General features: G+C 35.1%; 2 protein-coding genes across 2 annotated transcripts in view; one reads left to right on the plus strand and one right to left on the minus strand.

The window, feature by feature from the left end:
• The window catches only part of LOC145670430 (heterochromatin-stabilizing protein CFDP1-like), a 64,412-nt gene that overhangs the window by 39,229 nt on the left and 11,528 nt on the right, over positions 1 to 13,655 (minus strand). The window lies entirely within an intron of this gene.
• LOC145670428 (uncharacterized) overlaps positions 1 to 13,655 on the plus strand; it is a 39,266-nt gene that overhangs the window by 22,172 nt on the left and 3,439 nt on the right. The window lies entirely within an intron of this gene.

A 13,655-nucleotide genomic window follows, 5' to 3' on the forward strand; every position in this document is an offset into this window, starting at 1 on the left:
TGAAAAGCGCTGGTGATATAGAAAAATCAAATGTGACATAATGGCATAAGGAAAAGACAATTACAGTTAAGACTCAAAAAGTTTGTCGGCATTTTTAAAGAAAGAATATAGAATTCTCATTTGAGGGAGGAAATTAATAAGCTAGACTCCTTGTTACGCATGTGATGCGATGTAATATGAAGTTAACACTTTGGTGCAGTAGCCATATTTGCTTGTGGAACTTCTGTTTACATACAAGAAATTAAAAATAATAACTAACTACAGATTACCAGTTCAAAACCATGAGAAAAAGATGGTATCAAAGATCGTGACTGGATTCGATTGGTACAAAAAAAAAAAAAAAAATAGTGACGAGCTTTAAGTTCCTCTAACGATCAACATTCGAGTTTTTAAAACCAATATAGATGGTTTAGACACAGACCAGAAAAAGATAAGGAACACACAATAATATAAACAGCGGCTTTATGCGATTTTCAGTCTTAGAAAGTTATACTGACACTTAAATATGTACAGTAGGTCGTGTTATGAATAATTCGAATTTACACTTTCCTAATTTTACTTAAAGTGATTTTATGATATAAGTAACGTGCTGAAGCACTTAAAAATACTTTTTGACTAGTAATAACTAAAGTTCAGAAGTACTTACCAAAGCATCCAAAACAACGCTACATGTAGGCGTTTCAGCGTTGGTTTTCCTCTTTCTTCAGTGCGTATCTTTTACGTTTTGTCTTAAAAAATAAATTGTCCAGAATTTTAAATTTTAAAGAAATATGAATGTACTTAAATGGATACTTTAAATAATTTTGTAGGTACATATATTTCTGTAGCACTTCTAAACAAGATATCGCTTTCATAATGTTACATTGAAGAGGAAAACTATTTGGACTTTGTGTGTGGGGAGGGAGAGATAAGACAAAAGGGGGGGGGCACCACAATGATTTGATGTGACCCTGCAGATGTAATAGAGTTCTTGATATACTCTTTCCAGCACATTCTCGTGATCCGTATGCTATTTCTTGAATCCTTTCTGTGAGGTGTTACGTCATACAGCAAGCGCTTCACGAACACTATAAAAATGACCTTTTTATGTTGTCCCAAATCTAAAACACACAAACCAACGAATTTGGAGGTACTATATTGAAAAAATTGTCCCTGTTTGGAAAATTTGATCCAAGAATGAATCAACACCTGTTTACAATTGAAATGATATGTCTATGGAAGTGAGATGGGACACTATATTAATATAAAATGAAAGTAATCAGATGTTCCTACATCTGAGCTATTAGCCATAGCTGTATCTGCAACGTCCAGAAAGGAATATCCAGTCATAGTGCTGTGGCGGTAAAGTGTTTTTACTTGACAGTACGCAGAAAACCTTCTGTGAAGCATGCATAGTTTCAATAACTTATTGGGACTTCTACGCACAAAATTGGCGGTAATATGTCATTTCTGTGAAATATTCCTTTGCCACTAAAGGTATGCGATTCACGAAGTCTGGCTATTGTTGCAACTGACAACAAAAATGGAAGCATTTGCAATCTTCATATACCGTGTGCACTAACTACAATCTGTATAGTTTCATAGAAAGTTTCTTTATGGACAAAACTTTTTAAACTGTCATTTACGGTATTTGGAATTCACGCGATGATTTACACATTGATTTTGCGGGCTCTTGTTAATGTATCGCTCTATGTTCTCTATATTGGCACCAGGACACCCACTTCCTCTTTTGCATGCAAAATGAATCCATTTGCGAAGTTCACATCAAGTTTGAATTCTTTTCCTCCTGTTTGGCTTTTTAGCGTACTTAGTCCGAAATTTTCGCCAAACATCTATGGCAGTTATTTTTTGTGAAATTCCAACACCTAAAAAGCTTTCTTCACTGGAAGCTGCCATAACTAATGCCAGCTAACGGCAAATGTCGAAAGTAAACTAATCACATGTATTTCCATTGATATGACAACAAAACCCTTTTTAATATATTTTTTTCAAACAATGAATGTGAAAGCGATATCGTCTAACAAAGCTTAGAAATTATTAGTTACGTATAGGCTCTGCACTGTATATTAAAATTAACATAATTGGCATTAAATAAATAGCACGTTTTAGCAGCTAACAATTTACCTTAATAGGGGGGCGCGGTGGCTCAGTGGTAGAGCGTTCACCTCTGGTGCTTGGGGTCCCGGGTTCGATCCCAGCCCCCGCCAAGTGAACTTTGTGGTGGACAAACACCGTGCTCGTGGGTTTTGTCGGGGTACTCCCGTTTCCTCCCACTTTCTTCATTCCACCATTTCACTCATCTCTCATTATCACCGTCTCCTTTAGCCTAACCGGCATAACCGTGGGACGTAAAACTTACAGATTTCATTTTTTTTACCTTAATATGCTTGTAAGTACTTTATGTTATTATTTTGTTTCTTAATGTACTTTATTTGTTAACAACTAATTTGAAACCTGAACTCACGTAGTAACAACGTAATTTAATTTCAAATCAATGTTTTATTTTTTTAAAAATTGTACGCATTCGATGAAAACTATGCTTCTAATAGGTTTAATTCATGATGCACGGCTTTTGAATCCAATTAATTGCATGCTTAATGAAACCAGTTAACCGTGCCATATATTATACTAATTTCTAATTTTGTATATACTATTTACACAGCATGAATTGGAAACAAAAAGTGAAATGATTTGACATTCAGTCACGACAAGGTCGTACTATATCTTCCAAGTTTTACAAATTTACTTGAGCAGGGCCGGATTAAGGGATGGGCTTAGAGGGCTGTAGGCCCCGGGTCTCCAGGTGGACGGAGGCGTCCACTCTGATCAAAATCTTAACTAGTTGCCTAAAAAGAATTATACAAGATACAATCATCATCATAAGATAAAATATGACTAAAAATGTATACTGACTATAAAATCTGGGCTAAGTGCCAAAATGAAAATGTTGAGTTAACTTCAGAACTGATGGGACATATATCCATGTGCTTTCATCTGGGGATTATTTGAACTACTTCCACAGTGAATACTAGATAACCTGTTGTCCACTGAACAGTGTTAGGCGCATAGGCCACATTTTGACATTAAACCCAACTTTTCCATTTTTGGCACGTAGCACGGATTTTATTTTCAGTCTACAAATAGGAAACAAATTTCTTCGTTTGTTACATCCACCGTCTTAATAAACAAGCAAAAATTGAGTTTTAATAAAGAAGATTGAATATAGTGCATGAAAATCGTAAGACATTTTTGAGATACTATTTTTTTTTTTATTACACTTATATAATATGACAACTTTGTCTGATTTTTATGCATTGGGAAAGTTCAATTAGGTATAATATCATCTAATGTATGATATGGTTGATGTCGTAGAACTACGTGTATTCCGTAACTTTCTTACTGTACTTTCACAGATGTGTATTAGGCGAAGTCAGCAGGGGTCATTTTTTTTTCTAGCCCCGGGCCCCCAGACGAGTTAATTCGGCCCTGTACTTGAGTATGTGTTTCGAGTTCGCAATTAGACATAAACGTCTATAATCACACATTATGAACATCGGAACGATTTAACATCAAATTAAAAAAGAATAGGGATAGAATCCCACCTCAGTATTATATAGAGGGTGTTCTGAACCACCACTAACGAACTTTGAGAAATAATCCTCACACGAGTATTTTCAGAGTTGTAGTCTGCCAAAAAATTAAATTGAACGATAAAATAAAGATCATAAGTCGAAAATGAAATGTCCGATAAAAGAACATAGTGATAATTTTGAGTCTACATTCCATTAATGAACCATTAGTGGATGTAGAACAGGGGCGGCGACAGGCTCAGCCTCGAAGCATATAAGGAAAATCTAGAAACGAAAAATGATAAAAAATTAAAGTTGGCGGCCTAGAACTTTGAAATGATGCATTTGTGCACTCACATTGGTCTATATATTTTTTTGTGTGTCTTCGTGTAAGGATTTATTTCTCACAGTGTTTGTTGTTTCTGAACATCTTGTAGAACATCGGCACAGCCCCACATCGCTTTTATCCACTGATCATTTCTTCTTGTCACTAATGTAACCAAGGAAGGATGCCCTTCCTCCCCCTTTCTCTTTCCATGTTCAAAAAGACATGTAGAAATTACAGCAATAAAAAACATTCTTTTGACTACAGATATTCCATCTAGTAGGTCACTATTTGCTCATATTGCACAAAAATTGTACGTTTATTATTATTATTAGTTTGGTTTTATTCTTATTGTTATCAAGAAAGAAAGTAATATTTAATTCATTCTCAATTGAAGATTACTGAATACTGTTAAATCCTTTCCGTTTATTATTCCAGTCTCAATATACAATGTTCACGGTAAATTAAATGGCTTTCTAGTCACTACCTTAAAAATATAGAAGACTACAAAACTAAATTGCGGAAAAATGTGAAATAATATGAAACCTGAAAAGAGGGTTTTAGCATTGTAACATCATTAGGTTAACCTTCGAAATTTAAATGGGTCCTCTTTTGCCACCGGTCCTCTGCATTGATTCTTGCAATATGTCTGGCCCACTGTCACTTCAATGACTTAACTTTTCTTAACAATGCTCGTCCTTCCTGTTATCTAACTGATCCATGTTGTCTTCTGGGGGTGATTCTCAGCATACATCTCTCCGTGTTTTATTGTATAGTCAAAAGATGCTGAATATGTGATTTCCTTCGTGTTCAGGTCTTCGATCCATATGTCAAACCAGATGGAATGTATTCATTGAAAATTGTACTCTTGGTGGCAATTTACTTTTCAATACAAAGCTCATCCTTCCGAGTACAGTTCAATCTAACTTAACACGAATGTTATTTCTTTTCTTGATGCTGTATCCATGGATAATTTCTGCCTCAAGTAGACGTATGTATTCACTTCTTCTTATACCGTATTTTCAGCTTTAATCTTTTTCTTGCGAAGTTGCTGAACATTACTTAGGTCCAAGCGAACTACTTTGCTATTAATGAAAGGAGGAAATAACTACTGAAACTTATTTTTACACACTAAGTTCACAGTAGGTGCGAATTCAATAATACATGACTCGAACTCGGGATCTTCGGCGTACCGTGCCGATACGTTAAACACTACGCTACCCAGTCCACCCCCAGAAGAGCCACATACTCTTCCACTCTCATAATAGTACAACCATTAGCGGTGTTCTGAACATGGGACACTGGATTGTCAAATACAATAGGTAACTTCTGCTACAAGCCATGTGGTTTGAGTGAAAGAACACCGAAGAGTAGAAGAATGTATGGCTCTTCTGGAGTAGTTAACGCACCAAACATCCCGGGTTCGGGCTGCGGTCCAGTCATACATTTTTTACTCTTTGTGTATTACAATTACTTTGTTCTTCAAATTAAGCTCTTCTATCACGCCTTGAAAATCTGTGTTGCTGTTTTTGAAGATAATGTCATCAGCAAATGAAGATGGGCCAGATGTTCCATGTTTAAATTTATGCCTTTGTTCTCTCAATTACAAGAATCAAAACACATTCAACTACGTCTGTAAAATCTTTGGAAGGATTATCAGCTTGTAACCCCTTCTCTAATTACGGCCTTGTGAGCTAAACTCGCAATAGCTTGTTTATAAATCTTACATATAACACCACAAAAAAATACACTATGAGCAATTCATATAAAACGCTTTATCAGATAAGGAGTGAAAGAAGGGGAAAAAAAAAGGAATCTACCTTTAGAAAAAATTTCATCCGACATGGAAAGAGAGAAGTAAGGGGAAAAAGTTTCCCTAAAACGCTTCATCAGATAGGGAGTGAAAGAAGTAAGGGGGAAAAAAGGAGTTTACTTAAAACACTTCATAAGACAGGGAGTGGAAGAAGGGGAAAAAAAGTTTCCCTAAAACGCTTTATCAGATAGGGAGTGAAAAAAGTAAGAGGAAAAAGGAGTTTATCTAAATACTTGATTGAAAGAAGTAAGGGTAAAAAGAGTTTCCCTAAAACTCTTCATCAGATAGGGAGCGAAAGAAGTAAGGGGAAAAAGGAGTTTCCCTAAAACCCTTCATCAGATAGAGAATGAAAGAAGTAAGGGGAAAAAGGAGTTTCCCTAAAACCCTTCATCAGATAGAGAATGAAAGAAGTAAAGGGAAAAAGGAGTTTCCCTAAAACCCTTCATCAGATAGAGAATGAAAGAAGTAAGGGGAAAAAGGAGTTTCCCTAAAACCCTTCATCAGATAGGGAGCGAAAGAAGTAAGGGGAAAAAAGGATTTTACCTAAAACACATTATTAGGTAGGAAGTGAAAGAAGTACGGGAAAAAGGACTTTACCTGAAACACTCCATCAGATAGGGAATGAAAAAAGTAAGGGAAAAAGGAGTTTACTTAAAACACTTCATCAGATAGGGAGTGAAAGAAGTAAGGTCAAAAAAGGATTTTACCTAAAACACATTATCAGAAAGGGAGTGAAAGAAGTAACAGGAAATAATAAAATGAAAGACGGAAAACCTGAGAAGCAGGTGGGCACCATGTTGATATGTAGAGTCAATAATATTGTTGGCGATAGGAAGGAGAGCGTACATGCGTACACATACATGTACATATACAATCTGCATTTACATGCACCGTCTTTTGTTCTTCATTTCCACATCTATAATATACAATATTGTTATATCAATGTTCATTTTTCAGTATTTTGTAAGAACTTTATCCAGCTGTTAAAATAATCCTCATTCTTCTGCTTATATTTAGGTATGTTATTTTCGCATCAAATGGAAAAGAATAGTTGCCGCAGAACTATTGTTTCTTTATTTTGCAAAACAGCGAAAATAGTTAATCCTTTATCTAAAAGTAACAAATTTATTACTAAATACATCACCACAAAAGGATATGCTACATTACATGATGTGATTTGCTTCTCATTCCTCTGTAATTTGTGTATATAATTTAGCTTTCGTTTGGTGTCGATCTTAATCATTGAAAATTGCTTAATACTGTTAGACAGAAGACTATGAAAAGTATATATTTAGAGTGACCAGAAGGGTACTTTACACTATAAAAATGAATTCTTAGGGAGGAATTAATTCGAAGGTTTTGGAGAAAGATGTTATACCACTGCCTTCTCCAAACTTAAAATTCAATTAAAACCACAGGCTGATTACGAAAATCTAGCAAATAATATTGCCTTGCTTTATAGACCGAAGATTTTAATCCAGACTGTAGTAAGCAAAGATCTAGGTACCTAATCTGCAAAAGATATTTTAAATTCAAAACCATTTGCGTGTTTATTAAACGTTGTTACATTACTTATTAATCAAAAGTTTCTTGAGTACATTGTTGCAAAAATGAGTCTCTGATTTCAAGACGTATATAGATAAGTTTTTCATTAGTTAGCATAATATTTTAAATGTACAGCATATTCTAAAATATAAAGATTATTGACAATTTATTTTTATTGAAAAAATGCTTACACATGGAACATGCAACGTTTTCTAATACCCTTTATGAGTCATTTCATGTCAATTCAACACAGAAAAGGATCATGTTGAAAAATATTGTTTGGATGTGATGGCTTTTGTGTGCCATCTTGATTATTTACTATGTTGGTACCATTATATTGGAGCAATATTTTTTTATTCAAAGATATTGAAGAGGGAGATGGTTTGAAATATTCAAGGTCAGAGGTCAAGTTACCTTGAACATGAAATTTCTTAGAAACGGGTCATGTTGCATATCAGTTTAAAGCTCTGCTCATTAGCTTTCCAATGATATCATTTTCACGGCTGTATCTCATTTAGAATATTATTGTCATTTATGTTCGGAGAAATGTATTGAAAATTCATGAGATTGATTTAAAAATGTTGAGGACCTGTAACTTTCCCCCAAATAAAATGTACATCTGCGAATTTGAGCTTTTATATCTTTCATGAGGGACATTCATTGAATCCACAAAATCTGAAAGAAATTTGAGAGAGTTGGGTTGAGTGGTGTGTTGAATTGGCATGGAATGATTTTTATGCATTTTATCTTGAAGATGCGTAAGTGTCCAGCAGCATTTTACGTTAGACCATTACTACACTGCAAGCAAGAAACGTTTGGAAATTGCTGTTCCGAACTATTTTCTGATTACAGATCAGAAACCAAAATTTATCAAGTACAAAAATTTAAATAATTACATACACTTATAATGGATTAAGTTTTAAAACCCACACATCTTAAATATTCCTGTTTTGATAATATTTCTTCCTGAAGTTTTTTTCTCTTTTGTTTCGTTGTCCTATTAATTGTAGAAAATTTTTGATTTAGTAAAAAAAAAAAAAAAAAAAAAAAAAAAAAAAAATCTATTCTTGTTAAAACAAAGTTATGTCAGTTAACTTTGTAATCATAAAAAAATGAATTAATTAAAAACCAGAGGGATTTACCTCCACCCTCCACTATGTTGAATATTAAATTAATAAATTCCACTCACAAAGGTTTTTTGTTGTTTTACACGTCCGTGATAACTTTAATTGTTAACGAATTGCTTAAAATAAAAGGAGAATGCAAAGAAGGCACACAATTAACAAGAACAGAAAAGTTCTATTTCATTTTGCAGGAAATTTATATCGGTATTTTGAATTTTTCTTTAAATTTTACATCAGATTTTATTTATGGTTTCTTCTCATTAGTTTTCCAATTTATGTTACATAAATCGTAATTTACATTTATCGTAGCCACTTAATTTTTAACACCTACATTTTCTTTCTTTTTTCAATTAATAGTGGCTGATTTCTATTGGACCGATATCGATATATTTACTGGTGCTTCTACGATACACTGAATTAAGCTCTTTCATGGCTATGTAGATAGTCTATGTGTCTTTGGCGCAGGAGATCCAGATTCGATTCCCAGCGGGAGCTCATGTTGTTCAGATCCTATGTTAAACTGTAGGTCCACGTCAGGCGACGCTAAACTCAAATCAAAATCAAATATACCGAATTTATAACGAACGCATGAAAAATTTATATACCGAACTTAGAAAAATTCAATGAAGACGTTTTGTCCTTTCGTTTTTCAAGTGTAATTTTTAAAAAAAAGTAAACGAAGTACCCAACAAAATATACACGCAAACTCAATTTGTAGATAGACTTAACCCAAGAATATGTCGGGTAGCAGGATTTCGTACCTTATCAAGAAAAGAAAGAAAGAATATTACATCCATTACAATTATCGGTCTATTTTATATAATACTATTATATAAAAGCTACAGTAGAATAATTTCTACTATAAAGGTAACCAACAAAGTTCTGTCGCTTTTTTGTGGAGGTCTGTGTTACACCGTGAGTTGAATGCGAAAGGAGATAAGACGAAAGTCAGTTGTTGATGTGGGTATATCCAACATACTACCTGGTTGTGGCAGTTCAATTACACCGTGAACTTGCGTAAGGAAAGTGAACATGGGACCTCCACAGAGCGCCATAAGGTATTGTATTCTGTACGAGTTCAAACTGGGGTCAAATGCCGCTGCACGGGGCAGAAAATATGTCAGGTCTTTGGTGAGGGTGTCGTGACTACGCGGTCAGTGCAGCGTTGGTTTAACAAGCTTAAGGGCGGTGACGAAACACTCGAAGACGCACCATGTGCCGGACGACCAACACATGTACAAAATGAAGATCTTCAGGCAGCAATTGAGGCGAACATAGCCAAATATGTGAGGAACTGGGATTACAATTCAGTGTGAGTAGAGAAAAAATTCGGTAGCACCTCCATCAACTTGGGAAGCACTACAAGTTGGGTCGATGGGTCCCACATGATTTGACACTGGGCCAGAAGGCAACGCGATCAGACACCTGTGTATCTTTGCTGTCTCGCCTGAGGAAGGAACCATTTCTGGACAGGGTGTTAACATGTGATGAGAAGTGGGTTCTGTACGAAGCTCCACGGTGCCGTCATCATTGGTTAGCATCCTATGAACCGGTTCCAAAACAGCCGAAACCAGCACTGCACCAGGCGAACATCTTCCTGTGTGTTTGGTAGACTGCTCGCGGCAAGACTCTATCAGCTGGTCAGAGCATCAATGCAACTGTGTACTGTCAGCTGTTGAGCCGTGTTCAAGAAAAACTTAAAACTCTGGAGCCAACACTTCTGAATTGCAAAGGGTTCCTCCTGTTACAGGACAACGCTAAGCTCCACGTGACTAGGATGACCTGGGACACCCCTCTACGCCTTGGATGGAAACACTTGCATCCGCTATACTTCCCGGACATTGCACCGTCCGATTATCACCTGTTCCATTCCTTGGACAATCACTTTAGAGGACGCCAGTTCAAATCCATAGTAGAGGTGCAAAATGCACTTGATACCTTCTTCGCTTCACGGCCCACGAAGTTCTACCACGATGGAATCCATGGCTTTCCAGAACGTTGGCAGAAGGTCGTCGATGCTGATGGGAACTATTTTTGATCTTCCAAGTACGTCTTAGGTGACATATCGATGTTCGAAAGTGGTGGGTGAAAAAGCGACAAAACTTTCTTGGTTACCTTTATAATTCATAGCATAATATCCTGTCACTTGGCATTAATGGGAACTAGACAGTTGTATCATAATTACAAGTCGGCCACAAATCTATTGCCTTATTTCGTATTTTTTTTTAAAGAAAATTGTTAAATATAGTGATATCTATACATACATACATATATACATTATATATATATATATATATATATACACAAAAAAAGAGGTTTCACAATTCCTGTTACAGCATTTGAGAGGTAAATCTACTCATGAAAAAACTATATGAAAGAAAATCGAAATTAGCTTCGTTTCTGTATTTGGGCTTTCCAAGATGAGAGAACATGAACTTTGAAACCATATAGGACAAAATTATTAAAATTCTAGATGAAGTCACATCTGAATAGGCAATTGTCTAATTCACATTAACAAATGATGCACAAGGAATTTTTCATGTTATTTCTTTGCTGGGGGGATATTATTCCAGATTCCTTCTTTCTATTGAAAACTACTTTCGTAGCATCTCCGAGAGTATTAGAAATCCTTTATTTTATATGGGAAAACTCCTTTCATAGCATCTCTGGAGTATTCGAGATTCTCTATTTTCTATGGAATGTTCATTTTGTAGCATCTCCCGAGAGTATTCGAGATTCTCTACTCCTAAAACTCCTTCCCTAGCATCTCCAACGCCCTAAATTCGGTATCAGATCAAATTTAGAACCCAAAATTCTCCATACGCCTTCCAATAATCGTAGGTTTTGTGCTAGGGATCTGATTTCATTTGTTATCATACTGCGAATCCCATAACTCCATGCTGACTTCTCTTTGTACAGGTTTTTTGGGGTCACTTTTTTTTCCTGAGTAGAATTACCTCCCAAACGTGTATCAAGAATTACGAAACAATCTGTATTAGTTTCTACGAAATCACCATGAAATTGCTGTGTGATTAGACCTAATTAAACAGATAGCTAAAATACCTTCTATAACATTTTATTAAATATCTTCTAAATTAACAAACACTTCTAAATTTTTAAACTTTAAATAATATCAAAACAATAAATAGTGCTCAAAATACATATTCGGCTCCACTGAACAATTTACGTGACTCTCACAACAGATAACTTTTTAATAAAACCTAACCTTTTTAATCTATTGAAGAATACATTTAAAGTGTTTCTCTCTCTCTCTCTCTCTCTTAATTCTCCTTTCCAAGAACATATAACCTATCAGACCGTTATTCCACTATTTACTCTCTACAATATAAACTGGAGCATATTTTCCAGCCAATCGCACAACTGAAGCTTACGTGGGTGTTACATTAATTAGAGAAAGAAGTCAAGTTGTTTCACAAGGCCAACAGAAGTACTGTAAAAAAATGTGGTCGACTTCAGTGACTAGCAAAAGTGTACCTAACATACATACATACATACATACATACATACACACAAACATATATATATATATATATATATTCTTTTAAGAGTAACTTGGGAGAGAACGAATTAATAAGTGAGATTGGTAATTATCACTTACTTAATATGTCCTCCAACCTCCAGCGGGCTATGATGGAAGAATAAACTAAGGTTCAAAAGAAATAGGAAACATCGGATAATCATACATGATCAAATCTCGAAACTACACTTTTGACTCACCTCCTGTATTTTTAGCCAGCAAATGTACGTTTACGAGATAGAATGTGAATTAATTGTATGCTATTTCTTCTTTTTCAAGTTGATAAAGTGAAAGTGTCGTTGGGTTACCAGATGCAATCCATCTACATTCCTAACAAACATGTTCGGAAACAAGATGATTTTCAACAAGATTTTCATTATTATTTGTGTAATTTGTTTCTATTAAAGTGTTTAGATCAACCTAAAGATCTTCAGTTGCGGCAAGTGACCTGCCAATAATGGCAGAATACCGATAATGATGATATGAAGTCCAGAACACGTATATTTAAATTCTAAAACTTCGTGATTCATCAGTTGTGAAAGCATGTGTTATAGCTTAGCTCACGAATCTCTGCCGCGATTGATACCAACGAAGAATTTCCTCCAAGATAGATACCATTGAAGTAACTTAAGTTACTTCAATAGTATCTGTCTTGGAGGAAATTCTTCGTTGGCGTCAATCGCGGCAGAGATTCGTGAGCTAAGCTTTAACATAACGAAAAGAAAGATTTCCATCAGAATTAAAAAATGAAATGAAATATTTGTTTTACGTCCCACGATTATGCCGGCTAGGCTAAAGGAGATGATGATGATGATTAAAGAATGAAATGATGGAATGAAGAAAGTTGGAGTAATCGGGAGAATCCCGAAAAAACCCACGCACACGGTGTTTGTCCACCACAAAGTTCACTTGGCGCGAGCTGGGATCAAAAAGAGGTCCCCAAACATCAGAGGTGAGTGTCCTATCACTGAGCCACCTGCAGCCCTCCGCCAGAATTAAATTGCTAACACATTGGAAATGCTAAGTAAAGTGATTTCCAACTTGAAAATATACAGGTAAAGAAAACTCTTTATTAAAAATCAAATTTCATTTTAATTCTTCTTCATTATTAGAAACAAAACTGAATTTGTACATGAATAGATTGCATAACGACTGATAACCCACCAATACCAACCATCGTTGAAAAAAAGGGGATTTCATATGATTAATTCACATTCTCTCGCAGCCATCACTTATATGAGAGAAGATATAGTATGATCAACATTTCGATACTAGTTTATTTTTCAGATTTGTATCTGATACTCTTATGTATTCTATTCTTTTGAACCTTTTTAGTTTACCTTATCGTCTTTCATAATATGGGGCATTTCCTAGGAAATATATGAAACATGATATTTATATCCTACTGAAAGTTGAAGTGAATACTACACAAGTGATGCCGATAGTTTTCTCTCTTATTGAGAATTTGAGTACGATTATCGGCAATATCTAGAGAACTAGATTAGCTCTATGAAAAAAGAAAGTCAAATTAGTGTCCACTTGTTCTGAAGTGTTTTGCAAAAGATATAAGGAGAGGATATGTACTTAGCACAGCGAATACTACATATGCTATACTTACCATTCGTGTGTTCTGCACACTAGATTATCATCATAAGCGTGCATTATATCGCTTTTCTTGAATAGATGTTGCTCTGATACTTTCTCTGGTGTGATGATTTTTTGATATTTCTTACTATTTTAT

The sequence above is a fragment of the Thermobia domestica genome, chromosome 14, assembly GCF_964235325.1.
Source record: "Thermobia domestica chromosome 14, izTheDome1.hap1.1, whole genome shotgun sequence".
In the NCBI taxonomy this organism is placed as follows: Eukaryota; Metazoa; Arthropoda; class Insecta; order Zygentoma; family Lepismatidae; genus Thermobia; species Thermobia domestica.